This window comes from Marmota flaviventris, chromosome 6, assembly GCF_047511675.1.
Source record: "Marmota flaviventris isolate mMarFla1 chromosome 6, mMarFla1.hap1, whole genome shotgun sequence".
NCBI lineage: Eukaryota > Metazoa > Chordata > Mammalia > Rodentia > Sciuridae > Marmota > Marmota flaviventris.
In genome coordinates this window covers 123,292,593-123,309,306 of record NC_092503.1, presented here as the reverse complement: position 1 = coordinate 123,309,306, position 16,714 = coordinate 123,292,593, and the positions used below count along the sequence as shown (strand labels likewise).

At 40.2% G+C, this 16,714-nt stretch overlaps 1 non-coding gene across 1 annotated transcript; it reads right to left on the bottom strand.

Annotated features, from left to right (window-relative positions):
* Positions 1-16,185: 16,185 nt before the first annotated feature.
* On the bottom strand, positions 16,186-16,259 carry Trnaa-ugc (transfer RNA alanine (anticodon UGC)). Its single transcript has one exon. It is a non-coding gene; the product is annotated as a tRNA-Ala (tRNA).
* Between the last annotated feature and the right edge of the window lie 455 nt (positions 16,260-16,714).

The window sequence follows — 16,714 nt, the reverse complement described above, 5'->3', positions numbered from 1 at the left end:
AAGGAGCTATAATTTAAAAAATTAATTTTTTCAAGAACAAAAAGTGTTCCTAAATATTAATCACTAACTAAATATTAATCACCAACTCCTCTTGCTCTTAGAACTTCTAGTTGCCTCAGAGTTCAAGGGCCCATTTTGGAAAATGTTCATTTGCTACTGTAATTGATCTGTGAGTTGGTAGCTGCTGTGGATTTGCTCCATCTGACAGAGGTTTGCAGAATTTGTTGGAAAAATGATTACTATGATGCCTGCTATGGTCTTGTGCTATTGGTAATTGCATAGCTAGATGTGTCACTCTGTAGAGCCATCAGTGCTTCCCAATCCAGGACAGTCATAAACACTGAGATGAGCCTGGTGGCTCCTGTAACTAAGGAAAATGGACTTCACTGAAGTGTGCTAGGGCAGAAAAAAACATCTAAATTCTGCCACTGTGCCACAAATTCAGGATTCTCTATTCTCAGTGTGCTGTGGCTCTTGTAGAGAAGAAAAGCCTACACATTGTATATTACCTGTGAGTTTTCAATTATCTATTGCAATATATTCTTTATTCCCCCCATCCCAGGTCCTTTATTTGGTGCAGTGAAACTTTAGTGAGGGGTGCCAGGGGTGGAGGGATCCTACCCTGTTGCTGTTAGTTGCTGAGCTTTAGGGAACTGAGGGAACTGCTGTGGGCCATGGGTTGTTTAATGTGCCTCTAGGTTCTGTGTGGGAAGGCAGATCACCTTCACCAGAGGAGTCAAGGCTTAGCAAGGAAGGAGAGGAATCAACATCATGGTCATTGTTCAGTCCCCTAAAGCATTTGTCCACATAGGAAACACTCAACCTGTTATCAAAATTCTGCTTTATTTTTTGAATCATTTCTTGCATTGCTGCTGTTTTCTTGGCATGTTCTAGCATTTGTGTCGTATCTAGATTGTTATGCATGTGACTGTTTCTTGGATTTTTCTGTCTCAGCTGCTGCATTTGAATTCTGCCCTTTCTTCTTGTTTTATTACTTAAGGATCTGGAAGCATTTCTTCAATAAAGGATTTTCCCATCGTTTTAGAATTAAATATAAATGGCTGCTGCATCTGGATTTAAGTTTAGGTGCATATAAGTTAGGTGCTTACAATCCAAGCCTCTTAAACTTTTCCAAGTGCTCCAAAGTCATAGAAACCACAGCATTGATCTTCCTCCAACCCAGTTCATTTGAGAAAGATAATTTAAGGAGCTGGAGGTGTGGCAACATACATTTCCAGATGTTTTTTGCTAAAATGAATGATTCTGGAGTTTTTGGGGTTTGATGATGATGGTTATCAGAATGGATTCCACACTGATTTTGCTCTTTTTCCACCCTGAGAATGATCCTCATTAGGAGCTGTGAAGTACTTACAAATGTATTTTCCTGGACAGTTCAGTTTGTCTCTGACATAGAAAATCAAATCTACCTTGGGATTTCACGGGTTGTTGGATCTTGGGACTTGGCTATGGCAGACGCTTGTGCCCAAGCAAGACAGAGCTGGGGGATAATGAGGAGCAGGGATCCTTGCCTGCTCTTAGCCTTGTGGCCTTGCCCCCAGGCCAGCAGTGAGGGAGCAGGCGATTGCTGAAGTCTGAAGGCACCGCAGCTGCTCACTGGCTCGGCAGCGAGGGACTGACCCCGCCCGCAAAGGGCCAAAGCGCTTCCAAAGGTTGCGGTCCCAACTGGGTGTTGACAGATCAGTCACTCTGAGGAAGGGAGTTCCTTGAGCTCTGTATCCGCGCAGTGCAGCATAGTGGCTGGCAAGTAGAGAATATTAAATGCCTATCAGTTGATGGAAGAAATCCGATTAAGCACTGCGGTCTGCGCTATGCAGCGGAGAAACCAACGCCACTTCCAGATCTTGCTCTTTGCCGCTGCTGAGATGTTTCTCTCCTCCTTTCTTTCCACTTTCCGGTATCCCTAGGACCTCCTGCTCTAACTCCCACCTGGTGGCCCCTCCCTTTGCAGAGCACCCCTACCCCACCTCCCGACAAACATGGACTCGGGACTCTTCCAGAAGTCTGCATTCTCCGGGCTGAGATGTTTCTTCCCAGGTTCTGGAAGTGTCAGAATCCTTCCTTGCCTCCCTAAGTGATGGAGAAGAAGGTATTTGACTAGGCCCTTCTTCTTCCTGCTGAATATGCGAAGAGTAGGACACTGGTCACTGAGAAATCAGAGGAAATTCGAGAGACAGCGTTCGCGATTTAATTTACTGGAGATTGCCACTTCTCAATAGGAGGACATTCCCTCAAAAAGAGGCGCGGGGCGGGGGTGGGGGGCAGACAGACCAATTCAAGAAAGGATCTAAAGGAAGAAGAGAGGTCAATGGATTCTAGTGCTAGAAAACAGTTGATGAGAACTCAAATATGATGCAATCAGCGTAGGAAAAGTGGTTTTCCTCAAGTTCCTCGACTGTCGCATTTGCCACGATCCCACCGCTCGCCCACAGCCCCTGCATTGGCGCCGCTCTGTGGCCGCTGTCTCCGGGCTGAGTAGAGGTTCCGGTCCTCCGCTCTGACTGAGCTGGCCTTGCTCTCCTCGTTTGCTCGCGCTCATTCCTCGTCCATAAATATTTAACATTTAATCCCTGCAAACCTGGTTTGCGCTACAGTATGCCAACCCAGGAGATCCACGTCTCTTTTCCCCCTGAACCTCTAAATGCTCTTAGCTCGGGTTTAGTACTCAGCTTTGCGGTCCTAGTCTCTGGATTGGTGTTCTTTCCTACTCAGGCTTATGTAGTTGCTCCATCTTTGAAAGCTAATTTCAGATGAGAATTTTCTCCTTCAGAAGCCTGAAGTATGTGTTGGAAAATATCAGATCCTGTGATATCTGATCTGAGACTTCTGTTTTCTCCAGAGGAACAGGATGGCTCTATTGCCCTCTACAGAGCTTCAACACTTCCCCATCTCCAATCCCTCTAGGCCAAAAGTAAACCTTAAGATACCTTTGGATCTTTGTGGCTAATGTCTGCAACCAAACTTCTTATCCTGTTTCTCCGTTAACCTCAGGGACTGTGTTTGGGATATTATCTATATTTGTTCTGTGATACAGCTCTGATTGCCCCCTCAGATGGCCTCTTTTCCCTTTGAATGCAATTGTTGCTGAGTTTCTTGGCTGAGGGTAACTTGATGACTCTGGGATGCTGGGGTTTGTTGTTTCCCTTTGCAGCCACCTCTGTGTTTACAAAATTCAATTTTGGAATCATATTCATCTCTCTTTGAGCACTTCTAAGAAATTACTTACAGGTTAGGCATGGTGGCTCATGCTTATAATCCCAGTGTCTTGGGAAGCTGAGGCAGAAAGATTGCAAGTTTAAGGCCAGCTGGCAATTTAGCAAGACCCTGTCTCAGTTGAAGGTTGGAGTTGTGGCTCAGCGATCGAGTGCTTGCTTCATATGTGTGAGCACCGTTTGATCCCCAGCAGCACATATAAATAAGCAAATAAAATAAAGGTCCTTCAACAACTAAAAACATAAAAATAAAAATGAAATTTTAAAAAGGGGCTGCAGTTGTAGGTCAGCAGTAGAGCATTTGCCCATCACGTGTGAGGCACTAGGTTCAATCCATATAAAAATACATAAATAAAATAAAGGTATTGTGTCCATCTACAACTAAATAAAAATTTAAAAGTTGGGGCTAATTTGGAAAGCAGTATGGAGATTTCTTGGAAAGTTGGGAATGGAGCCACCATTTGACCCAGCTATTCCCCTTCTTGGTCTATTCCCTAAAGACCTAAAAAGGGCATGCTACAGGGACACTGCTACATCGATGTTCATAGCAGCACAGTTCACAATAGCAAGACTGTGGAACCAACCTAGATGCCCTTCAATAGACGAATGGATAAAAAAAATGTGGCATTTATACACAATGGAGTATTACTCTGCATTAAAAAATGACAAAATCATAGAATTTGCAGGGAAATGGATGGCATTAGAGCAGATTATGCTTAGTGAAGCTAGCCAATCCCTAAAAAACAAATGCCAAATGTCTTCTTTGATATAAGGAGAGTAACTAAGAACAGAGTAGGGACGAAGAGCAGGAGAAGAAGATTAACATTTAACAGGATGAGAGGTGGGAGGGAAAGGGAGAGAGAAGGGAAATTGCATGGTAATGGAAGGAGACCCTCAGGGTTATACAGTGGAGGAGGTAGAGAGAGAGGAGGGGAGGGGAGGGAAGAGGTGGGGAGGGGGGAGGGTGGAGGACGGGAAAGGCAGCGGAGCACAACAGACACTAGTATGGCAATTTGTAAATCAATGGATGTGTAACTGATGTGATTCTGCAATCTGGGTATGGGGTGAAGGTGGGAGTTCATAACCCACTTGAATCAAAGTGTGGAATATGATATGTCAAGAAATTTGTAATGTTTTGAACAACCCACAATAAAAAATTAAAAAAAAAAAAAAATAAAAGTTGGGGCTGGGGACATAGTTCATTATTAGAGCACCTCTGGATTCAATCCTCAGAAAGAGAGAGGTAAACAAGAAAAGAAATAACTTAGATTAAAAACTACTTATGGGATTGGTTAATTAACATGGTAAAACACTGTCTGTTTTTTCTATATCTCACTGAAGTTTTATCCCTAAACTCTGAAATCACTTCAATCTTCTGGCTTAACTACAAATTGTTATACCAGGTCACTATAAACTGCATTCTGTAAGTCTCTAGGAAATAGCACAACACAGCTTTTTCCAATTCATATGGGTAGTTCTGGCTGGATTAGTGAGCTTCTAGTAGTCTTCATTAATACTGAGATAAATTGCACAAACCAGCTGGTCACAGTGGCTCATGCCTATAATCCCAGCTGCTTGGGAGCCTGAGGCAGGAGGATTGCAAGTTCAAAGCCAGCCTTAGCAAAAGCAAGGTGCTAAGCAACTCATTGAGACTCTGTCTCTAAATAAATAAATAAAATACAAAATAGGGCTGGGGATGTGGCTCAGTGGGCCAGTGACCCTGAGTTCAATCTCCGGTACCAATAAATGAATAAATAGACAAATAAAATGAATTTTAAAAAATTGCACAAACCATGGACTTCCTTTTTTCCACAATCCTTGACATATCAAAGCTACCAAAACATTTGCTAGATTTAAATGAATCTTTTAAATATATCACTGGCTTATATCAGCTTTTGAAACCTTTGCTTTTCAATCAAGGGTCAGTCAGTTCACCTATACTTCATAATATTAACCAATATTGCAGAATTTTATCTTATCAATTGGTAGCCTTCTTCTCTGCAGAAAAAAAAAAGATACAAAACATAGCTCCTAGAATCCCCTTCCCTGTTCAAGTTTTCCAGTGAAAGGTATTTGCATGAGATATAGGGCAGAGAAAAGGGGAAAAGATCTCTATCTACCTGGTGGTTACAGGTAGAAGAGTAGGCAGATGTGAGATTCTTAGTAGCTTCTCTACTAGGCTTTGGAACTACCTGCTTTCCTTTGCAGACTGAGATGAACACTAAGAGCTTTCTCAGAGGTTCTAGAGAATGATAGCAATCTCCCAACATGCTGTTGAGAACCCCCCAATGGTGCTATAGGCTGAGGTCTTCAGCATATGCTTCCCTGACCTTCCAATTGAAGCTTCCAAGAGCTCCAGTCGTAACTGGTAGTCATCTGCTACTGCTGCTATAACAAACCATCAAAATAAGAGACTTAAAATACACACAGTTATTATTTTACATTTCTGAAGGTCAGAATTATGAAATGGATGTCTCTGAGCTAAAATTACAGTATCAGCAGGTCAGCGTTCTTCATGAGGCTGTAAAGGAAAATCCATTTCCTCACCTTTGCCAACTTCTAGAGGCCATCTGCACTCCTTGGCTTGTCGCGCCTTCCTCTGTCTTCCACATCAGCAATCACATCACGTTCACCTCTGATTTTGCTGTCACATCACTTTCTCTGACACTCCTGCCTACTTATTTCATTTGTAAGGACCATTGTGATTACATTGGACATGTTTATATGGTCCAGGATAATATTCCCGTCTCAAAAACTTTAGTTTAAACATATCTCAAAATTCCTTTTTGCCATATTGGTGACATTTTCAGAGATTAGGACATGGGCATCTTTCAGAAACTGTTATTCTACCTACCACATGACTTCACTGATATTTGCTCCTCCACCCCCAGATTTTCAAATATTAATTGTGATACTTTAATCTCAGAATACTAGAATGAGTCTATTTCCCTAAAATAAATAAATAAATAAACAAACAAATAAATATAAATAAGTAAAAAAAAAAAAAAAGCCTACAATGATACGGTTCCCTACCTCAGAACAGTTTTTTAAAAAATTATTATCTCAAAGTCTCCAAATGACAGATTTATCAATAATAGTAGCTGTAAATTAGGCAATGACTGCTGGGATGGTGGAGGGAAAGAAAAAAAAAAAAATAGAAAGAAGGCCCTTTTGATTCTGTCCCTGTCCATGGTGACTAGCCCTCTTGGACTTCAAGCTACAGATCCCTACCACAGGACCAACTCACTTGTGGACATACCAAGAGCTGTAGGTTACACCACTGTCCATTCCCAGCAGCAGTGTAAGAGTGTTTGCATTCTTCCACATCCTCAGGAATCCTCCTTCTTATCTTTTCTATTATGGCCATTTTAGTGGGTAGGAAGTGGAATCTCACTGTTGTATAGTTTTTAATTTTTATATTGTTCAATTTTTCCTTCTTTTCTTTTCTTCTTTTTTATTTGTGTTTTTGATAGCGGAGGTGGTGAAACCCTGTAATCCCAGCAACCCAGGAGGCTAAGGCAGGAGGATTGGAAATTGAGGCCAGCTTAAAAAATTTAGCAAGACCCTGTCTCAAAATGAAAATAAAAATGGCTGGGGATGTAGCTCAGTGGCAAAGGGCCCCTGGCTTTCATCTCTATGAAAAAGGAAAAAGTAGCCATAAAAATGAGGGTGATTGGGGCTGGGGTTGTGGCTCAACTCGCCTAGCATGTGCAAGGTACTGGGTTCGATCCCCAGAACCACATAAAAATAATTGAATAAAATAAAGACATTATGTCCAACTACAACTAATATGTGTGTGTGTGTGTGTGTGTGTGTATTTTTTTAATGAGGGTTATTTCTGGACTCTCAACTTTTTTTATTTTGATACTTTTACAAATTGACCTTTTAAAATAACATTTTGGGGGGTGGGGATGTGGCTCAAGCGGTAGCGCGCTCACCTGGCATGCGTGCGGCCCGGGTTCAATCCTCAGCACCACATACAAACAAAGATGTTGGGTCCACCGAAAACTACAAAATAAATAAATATTTTTTAAAAATAAAAAAATAAAATAACATTTTGGTTCATTCATTATAGTGTAGAAATACAATCAATTTGGGGGGGCTGGGGTTGTGGCTCAGTGGTAGAGCGCTTGTCTGGCATGTGTGAGCCACTGGGTTAGATTCTCATCACCATATATAAATAAAATAAAGGTCCATCAACAACTAAAATATTTATATTTTTAAAAAGAAATGCAATCAATTTTTGTATTTTGATCTTATATCCTCCCAATTTGCTAAACCTGCTTATTAGTTGTAATTTTAGTGAATTCTTTTGTATAGCTATGTATCCATATCATCTTCAATAGATAGTTTAACTTATTTCTTCTCAATTTGCTTGCCTTTTATTGCATTTTCTTGCTTAGTATAGGCGTGTGTGCGTGTTGGGAATTGAACTCAGAATCTCACACGTGCTAAGCAGCACTCAACCATTGAGCTACAACTCCAGCCTCTATTCTAATTTTCTTAAAACTATCCTATTCGCAGTGTTATTTTGTGTTTTATTTGGTAAATCATATCATGGACCTGTCATCGATTTCACATTTTAAATATTATTTTATATATAATACTAAGGAATGATGATTCTCCAGACACAGATACTTAATCTTTCCCAGTCTCTGTTAGAGTCTGTAAACAAGTCTGGATGGCGCCTGGCAAAATGCCAGAGGGAGTGGTTTGTGAAGTAACACCAGCGAGCCATTAAGTGTGGAGATTTCTTATTGGTTGACTGATGTATCTAGTTTATGCTAATTAAGATAAGCTGTGTGGAATGTATAAATACCGCTCCTGTCCTACAATAAACGGCTCCCACTCCTGCTGTATCAATCTACACAAGTCGTTCGTCACCCCCTGGTTATTTTGCTGCAGCCGGACTGCGGCAAGTCTCAGAGTCACAGCCTCTGAATTTCACTGTCCCTGAAACTATGTTTGTAGTTTCAAGAGCTGTTCTAGCCCTGTAGTCCTGGTTTTACCACTTCCTAACTGGTAGATGGTGTCATCAGGAGAAGGTAAGTAAGTAAGGTGTTTAATCTGTATTTGCTCATACTTAAGTCAAGAAATTTCCAGGTAGGCTGAGTTAAATATTCTGGTATTTAGTCTTTCAGTCACTGTAAACATCTTGATAGATATTTTTTTGATAACTTAGCCTTATTCAAAGATTTAAGTGACTATTGCCCAGAAATAATTTATTCCTGGGCTCCTCACTCTCTTCAGATCCAATCCACCTTTCCAGGAACATGCTCTTGCCAGGCCACACTCCTCACTGTCCTTTGGTCATGCCCTGGTTCTTTCCACTTCTGCACCTTTGCTCTTTCTCACCCTCTTACCATTTCTCAAGGGTTAGCAGCAATCTCTACTTTCAAATAGAATGGACATTATTTATTTCTCTTAATTAGGGCATTCTCTAGGGCATTTTCCAGATACAGTTTTCCTCTTCAACGTGACTAATTTGGCCTAGATTATATTGCATTCTAGATTCTAGAAACCAGAATCCAGATTCATGCCAAATCCCATGGAAGACTTTGATAAGCACCAGTATCCAGGGTCCCTTCCAGGTCTACTGAATCAAATCTCCAGAAGCAGAAAATTTGGGTCATTTAAAAACTCTAGGGAATCCTGAGAAACTAGTCAATGGACCTGTGACTCATATTCACCATACCATACTTCAGTACCTTTAAATATCTGCTTCCTTCAGTCAGTTAACCTTTGAGTTTCCTTTCTTCTCGCCTTCTCCTCTATGAAAGTCAGGCACCACATCCTGGCAGTTTTCCCAGATGTTCCTGTATATTCCCAGCCCACTTGTCCTTTTCCTCTTATGGACCTTTTTATCATTTTATCTCAAGGATAAAGACTTCCTACTTATTTTCTCCCTTTAGGCATTCCTTCACCCCTTCCAAATTATAACCTTTATATATACATTTTTAATAAGTATTGGCAGCTTATTAATTGGAGGAATTACAGTAGGTATTATTATTTAATCTCTCAAAGCATTGTCTTTCATGCCTCTACCAAAACAAACAAATACATACATACATCTATATTTAGGGTAGCAACAGTACAGAATAAAGTTTTAAAATTCTGACATCAAGATTGTCTAAACATTGTCTTAGTCTATCCTTCAATTTAGTTGGTTCATTGCCAGAATATAAAAATACCATCAACTTGTGTTTTTTCATATGTTTAACAGAGGGGGAGAGAGGCCAATTGAAAGGTCAGAGATCTATGTGTCTAGGAGTTCACTACTCTCACCTTGGACATTTTGTTTAATATTTTTAATCTTTATTTATTTATTAGTAAAAATATAATAAATTCCTGTCTGACAAAAAAAATATACAGGCTCATAAAGATCAAGTGAGTTCACGTGTATGAAAGTGTCACAAAAATTACACATACCAAATGTTATTGCAATAGACTAGATGTAGAATTAGAAATAATGTTTTGAAATAACTGATGATAGCAACATATACTGAAAACATCAGTGCAGAGTGTTAGAAAGTTCAAGGTATTTATTTTTTAATTTTATTTGTGAATGAGTGTAGTTGGTTATGATGAGTTCTAAGATTCCTTCCAGTCCTAAAATTGAAGATGCCTAGATACAGTCACCCAATACTTACACTAAATGGCAAAGGGTAGCCAGGATTTCTATCAAATGCTTAGTTGTTTATGCTACTAAATTTTGAACTTAGTTTCTGGAAATGACTTTATTAACTTTCTTACAGACTCTTTCAGAGTACCTATGGGCATCTATGAGATCTTTGGCAGTAGTACCTAACAAACCAAATATATGTTCATCACATCTCTTATAAAAATTCTCTGGGACCTATAAACGTTAAGCTAAAATGTCAGGGTTTGCATGCAAGATATATGTTGCATTCTGTCTAATTATCTTCTCACAGTTAAATTTAATCATATAGCGCTTGAAATTTGAGGGGTTTTATATGTTTGTTTGTTTGGGTTTTATTGTTGTTTCATACCATGGATTGAACCCAGGAACACTTAACCATTGAGCCACATCCCTAGCCAGCCCTTTTTGTTTTTTTATTTTTAGACAGGATTTCAACAACTTGATGAGATTGAGTCTGAACTTGTGATCCTCCTGCTTCAGCCTCTCAAAGCAGCTGGGAAACTTGAGCTTTTCATGAATGAATTTCTGTCTGCTCTGCTCTGCTCTCATTTGACTGGAAGTATGGCATTATCTAGAGGTATAATATTGCAGAGGCTTTTAAAGAAATTTTGGGGGAAGGCGGTACTACATAAGGCCTTTGACTAATAAAAACACAATTATAATCAATGGCAAAAAGCAAACATTTTAACTGTTGCAGTTAGCATATTATTCTCTTCCTGCTAAGAAAGTAACTGTTCTGCCTTGCTTCCTGAACTGGAATTTTCTAAACTCTCATCCTCAATAAAATAAACTTTATTTGGAAATAATTTTTCCTAAAACACTAAGTATAAACATATCAGGACTCCAGAAGTGATGTCCCAAACTGGACTAGTATTTGGAATCAAAGGAAACCTGTGGATAAGATACTGGAAACTTGTGTGAAAGTTTGGCTGGGCTTGCCAGAGAAATTTCACAATCTCAGCAAATCATATAAAAGAAGTGCTGGTACTTCAAGTCTTAGAGATTCTGTATGCAACCTATAAAAAGGAAATTTTCTGATGGTATTACATGGAAAATAACAAAGCAACAAGGATAATAATAATAATAATGGCTGCACTAAAAGGATACTTGCTACATTCCAGGCACTGAATACTTGGTTAAATACTTGAGTTATTTTTTGGTTCAATATTGACCACAATCATTAAAGAAGAATGATTTTTTTGGACAGGTGCGGTAGCGCACGCCTTTAATCCTAGTATCTCAGGAGGCCGAGGCAGGAGGATCACGAGTTCAAAGCTAGCCTCAGCAAAAGCAAGGTGCTAAGCAACTCAGTGAAATCCTGTCTCTAAATAAAAATACAAAATAGGGCTAGGGATGTGGCTCAGGGGTCGAGTACCTCTAAACTCAATCCCTGGTATCCCCTGCAAAAAGGTTGATATTATCCGTAATAAATAAATGAAATCTAGAAAATGAAAGTAACTTGTTCAAGAAAATGAGGAAATGGGGTTAATGGAGATTGTGTAACTTGACCAAAGTAACACAGTTATTAGAGGCCACAGAACTAGGTTCCAGGTTTTTGTTTTTGTTTTCTAGATCTCTTCCTCTTAGTTCACTATAATCATGCCAAGACTAGCTTGAAGCTGCCTTCTTTGTCTTAAAAAAAAAAAAAAAAAAAAAAAGATCCTTCTATTTTTGTGATCATGAAATCAATAATCAATAGCCAAAGAGTTTGTGGGGTAGCAGTGTGGTGGGGAGAATACAGTATTTGAGACTAATTACCTACTACATTTGAAATCACAATTCCAAGACTATTAGGGTTTATTTTAAACCTTCGACCATGGTGTCCCATTGTATCCAGCTAAGAACTCTAGCTCCCTACCTCTCGGCATGTGTGGATCTGTCCACGGTTCTGAAAGGAATAAACTGACAGGCAGGTCCAACCAACATCATGAATGTCATTCCTTTTTTTTTTTTTCCAATATTTTTTTCAATGTCAATGGACATTTATTTTATTTTTTACTTATATGTGTGCTGAGAATCAAACCCAGTGCCTCACACATGCTAGACAAGCGCTCTGCCACTGAGCTACAACCCCAGCCTCTTTTTTTTTAATATTTATTTTTTAGTTTTAGATGGACACAATATCTTTATTTTATTTTTTTTATGTGGTGCTGAGGATCAAACCCAATGCTTCACACATGCCAGGCAAGCACACTACCACTTGAGCTACATTCCAAGCCTGTAAATGTCATTCTTATTGTGGAAAACTGCCCATTGCAGAAAGCTCTGTCTTCATTATTTACAAAGTTAAGGTCTCTGAAGTATGAGGACAACATACAAAGACCTACAGGATACTTTCTTTTTTCTTCCCTATATCAAAATGTACAAAACAAAACCAAAACAGACCACATATGAAAGAGAAGTTTATATCAAAAATTTTAATCAGAATATAAAGAAAAGAATTCAGCATTGGTATGGGGAAAAGAGGAAAAAGTATTTATATTTCAACTAACTTTATTTATCCCCTCCCAATTTTATATTGTTATTTTTAACTTTGTCAACATAATTTCTCCAACAGTTAACCTTAATTTCAATTTACCAATACATTTGCCTTTAGTTTTGTTCATATTTTCTTTCATCTCATACTTTCCACCAGGAATCTCCCCTTTTTTCCTGAGGTACATTTTTTTTTCCTTGGTACCGGGGATTGAACTCAGGGGTACTCAACCACTGAGCCACATCCCCAGCCCTATTTTGTATTTTATTTCAACTCACTGAGTTGCTTAGGGCTTCTAAGTTGCTGAGGCTGGCTTTGAACTCAAAATCCTCCTGCCTCCGCCTCCCAAGCCACTGGGATTACAGGCATGCACTACTACACCTGGCCTGAGGTACATTCTTCAGAATTTCTTTTAGTAAAGGTCTGTTTACATCAAATTGTCCTTATCTGGAAAAATCAATCAAAATTTGATTTCAATTATTAGATTTTAATTTCTAAATGTTATAGATTTGTCTTTTCAAATATTTCTAGACATTATGTAGTTTCTTAATCACTGAGAATGCTCTAAAGTTTACTTTTAATCATAAGATTAGCTATATTATATCCTATTCTTATTATTTTAATTTCTGAATTACTTAATTTTACTGTCATTTTTATTTGTTTTTTCTCTCACAGCACTTTTTCTCTAATTAATTTAATTTGTTTGTTACTTTTGTTGTTGTTTTTAACTAAGTCTCTTTTCACTGCCAAAACCTTGAGACATGTATGTTAGTAACATACCCATTCCAGTTTCCCACACTGGTCTAGATTTCCAAACAAGCCTCCCTACTCCTCCATTCTCATCTACCTCCCCTGTTTTGCAGCGAAGTTTGGACCACCCAGCAGTGCCTTTGCCCTTTCCTACTGCCCTCAGGGATCTCTTCTTCTACTCTGGACTGTTCAGTGGGCGCCTGCTGAAGAGCCTGAACGGGAGCCTGCCCCTTCCGCCCAATCAGCTCCAGCACCCCTGAGGCAATCCCTTCACAGGAATGCTCTTCCAGGCTCTTGGGCTACAAATGGTTCTTTAGAGAGTTATTCTCCCATTCCTGATTAATGTGGCTTGTGGGGTCACCAGAAGTGGAATTGCAGGCTGGGGATATGGGACCCTGTGCTGGGGTTTACTCTTTTCAAGAGGTAGGGAGATGCAGCTTTATGAAGTGGGGGAGAGACAAATATGAACCAGAAGACTAGCTTTAGTGCTATCATGGTCACCCCTGGGACCAACTAATTGATAATATATATTTAGTAGGGGAAAGCAAAATGCTATTTTTTTCTTTTTAAAAACTCTTTTCAAAGACACTAATATAAACTTAGGCTTCCTTCTCTGGGACCAGAGATAACCTCATCCTAGAATCTTCATCTGTGTAAGTAAAAATATCTCTTGGGCTCAGCTTTCCCTAGAAGCAGCCAGAACTCACTGAAGATAGAGCTGAGATCTTTGACTGATAGGGAATAAAACTGATGGCACCTTCTTGTCTCCAACTATGGAAAGATGTTTTTATACCTTCAAAGTCCATAACTTTGTCACTGTGGAGGCAAGGTTCCAGCTCCTTCCTGGGTCCTAACCTGAAGTTCCAAATTTCTCATTTCTCTTCACTGATCTCACTGTCCTTCCTCCTTCACAAGTCTTTTTGGACCACTCTCTAAAAGACACACTGGTCAGGTAAACCCTGGCTAAGTCCCACTTGAGAGAGATAGGGAGGGGGTAGAGGAAGGCTGGAAGGGTAGCACCTGATGCACAAATACAAATTTAGGGAGTCTAACTTGACTGGGAGCTGACCATTGCCATTCCAGGGCCTGCTGAGGGCTGGCCACTCCTCTTTGGTTCACTGTTGTGGGCTGGAGTTTTCCTTGTTACATATCATGTCCCCTCCCAGTTGAACACAAGGAGAATGAGAGAACTAGACAGAAGCAATAAAATCATCTCTTTTCAGGTTCCCTGTTTGGAAAAGTTGGGAGACCAGATGTAGAAACAGGGAGACCTGGGCTTGATGTAAGGCTGGTTTGAGTCTACCTGCCTATCCTCTCCTCCTTCACAGTGATCAATCTCCCAAGAAAGCCCCAAGCATGCCCTCAAGGCAGAGAGAGGTTCCTCAACCTGGTCCCCTAAACGCTGGATTGGGGACCCAAGCTTGAGGGTGGGAGCAGAAGAAGTCACAGGCAGCAGAGCCCCATCTTCTGGTCACATTCACAATGTGGTCAGGGTCTTTCCTGTTGGTCCAGATGGGTTTCTGTGGGCAGATGGCATTAGCAGCTTGGTTTCACAGAAGAACCCAGGTGCTGGTGCTCAAATAGCATTCAGTGAGTTTCAAGACTCCCAGAGAGGCCAGCCTAACTTCTGAGTCAGAACTGGAAGCTCAGCCCAGAGGAGGAGTTTTTCACACTGCAAACTTTCCTTCACCAAGGGAAGATGACACTTGAATTCCCAGCTCTGCTAAAGCCTCTCAATTTGTTCATCCTCTGCTAGCTGAGGGAAGTAAGTCCACAGCTTGGTTTAACTGTTTTGCTTTGGTGAAATAGTTTGGTTCTTTTGAGGATGGTTGTTGCTTGCAGTTTCTTGTTCTCAGGTTTGTGGCTAGATGATATCTATTTCTATTGCCAATTGAGATAGCAGCTTATTTCCTCCCGAAGTAGGGTCACATTTGCTTTTTGTGATTCCGTTGCTCAGCAAACAATATTGTCTCACAGGAGTTTTCTAGAGTGCTGGGCCAAAAGGTTTTGTCCTGTAAGAGAGGACAAAGATAGACCTGAGCTTAGTAGGCAGATTTGGGGGTCTTAATGTGGAAAGCCAGGCTTCCTACTGAGTGGGAAAGGAGATTTCTGATTAAAACAGGGTGGGACCTTGCCCTTAGTATTCAGGAATCTGGAGCATGATGGAGACCCTAAGCTGGGCACTGGGGATGGGAGTGGAAAACCTTTATTCAGATAATAAAGCCCTGTCAGGCTAGGCTGGAGTTTTTCATCTATAAGCCCAGATGACTAACTGAGCTTCAGCGTAGATATGTCTGTCTGTCTCTTGTCCTAAAGACTAGAGTCTCATTACAGGAAAGGAAACTGTGAGCCTCAACTGTGGATGTGACTTTGGATGTGACTCACAGTTGAGGATGTGACTCACAGTTGAGGCTCACAGTTTCCTTTACGGAAGAATCCAGGTAGTCCATGCTTATTCAATGTTTCAAGTCTCTCCTAAGTGACCAGCTTGGATTCAGATGAGCCAGAACTGGAAACTCAGTGCTCAGAAGAAGGGTTACTCACGCTGCAAACTTTCCTCTGCCAGAAGAGAAAGAAGAGCCTTAGGTCCCCAAGCCCAGGGCCATCACTCACCAGTCAGTGACACCTGAGGTCCAAGGTCTATTAAAGCCTCACCAGTTGTTCATCTTCTGCTAGCTGAGTCTGCAGGTCACTTGCAGTTTCTTGATTGGCATTTTTAATATATTTTCCTTTGTTTTTGAGTTGATGGTTAGATGACACTAGCTTTGTCAGTTTTATCATCCTCAGATTAATTTTTAGCCTCTCCAGTTTTTTGTTTGTTTGTTTTTACTGTTCAGCATTCACAGTTAATTATATCATCCCCAGTTTTGTCAATTTTTAGTGATTGTTCTTCTTTGTAATCATTTTTCCATTTTTTTGCTTTCACACTCCAATTCATCTGCTGAACTATTCATATCAATAATTCTATGTTGTTCTTGTATATAATTTTATATACATGTGTCCCTCTTTCATAAATACTACCTATTTTATTACATCTTTTTTTATGTGTGTGTGTGTGTGTGTGTGTGTGTGTGGTGCTGGGGATTGAACCCAGGGCCTTGTGCATGCAAGGCAAACACTCTACCAACTGAGCTATATCCCCAGCCCTACATCTTTTACATATTATTGATAATAGTGATAGGACACCTGTTGCGTCTCCTTCTTATCTGTTTTCATGGCATCATGAAATTTTCTCTCATAATTCAGTAGTGATTTTACATTTATCTTGGTAATTTTTGTTAAATGTCCATCTTGCTCTTAACAGTGTAAGCTCCATATCACAAAGGTCTTCCTTTACTTCTTCTTGCAGCTTTGGTGTCTAGATGATCACTTGATGTGTCAGAGACCTCGAAACTTGTTAGATGATGGATGTTAGTAAAATGTGGACAGTGAAGTCACACTGCTCCTTGATGTCCTCCTGAGCTCTGAGTCCTGTTACCTCCTCTCATAGCACATTTCAGAACAGATCACTTGTATGGGGTACAGAGTCACACCCACCAACTGATGGGCAGGAAATCAATGGAAAATGAGTCAACAGGGCCCCTGAGAGAAAACCCC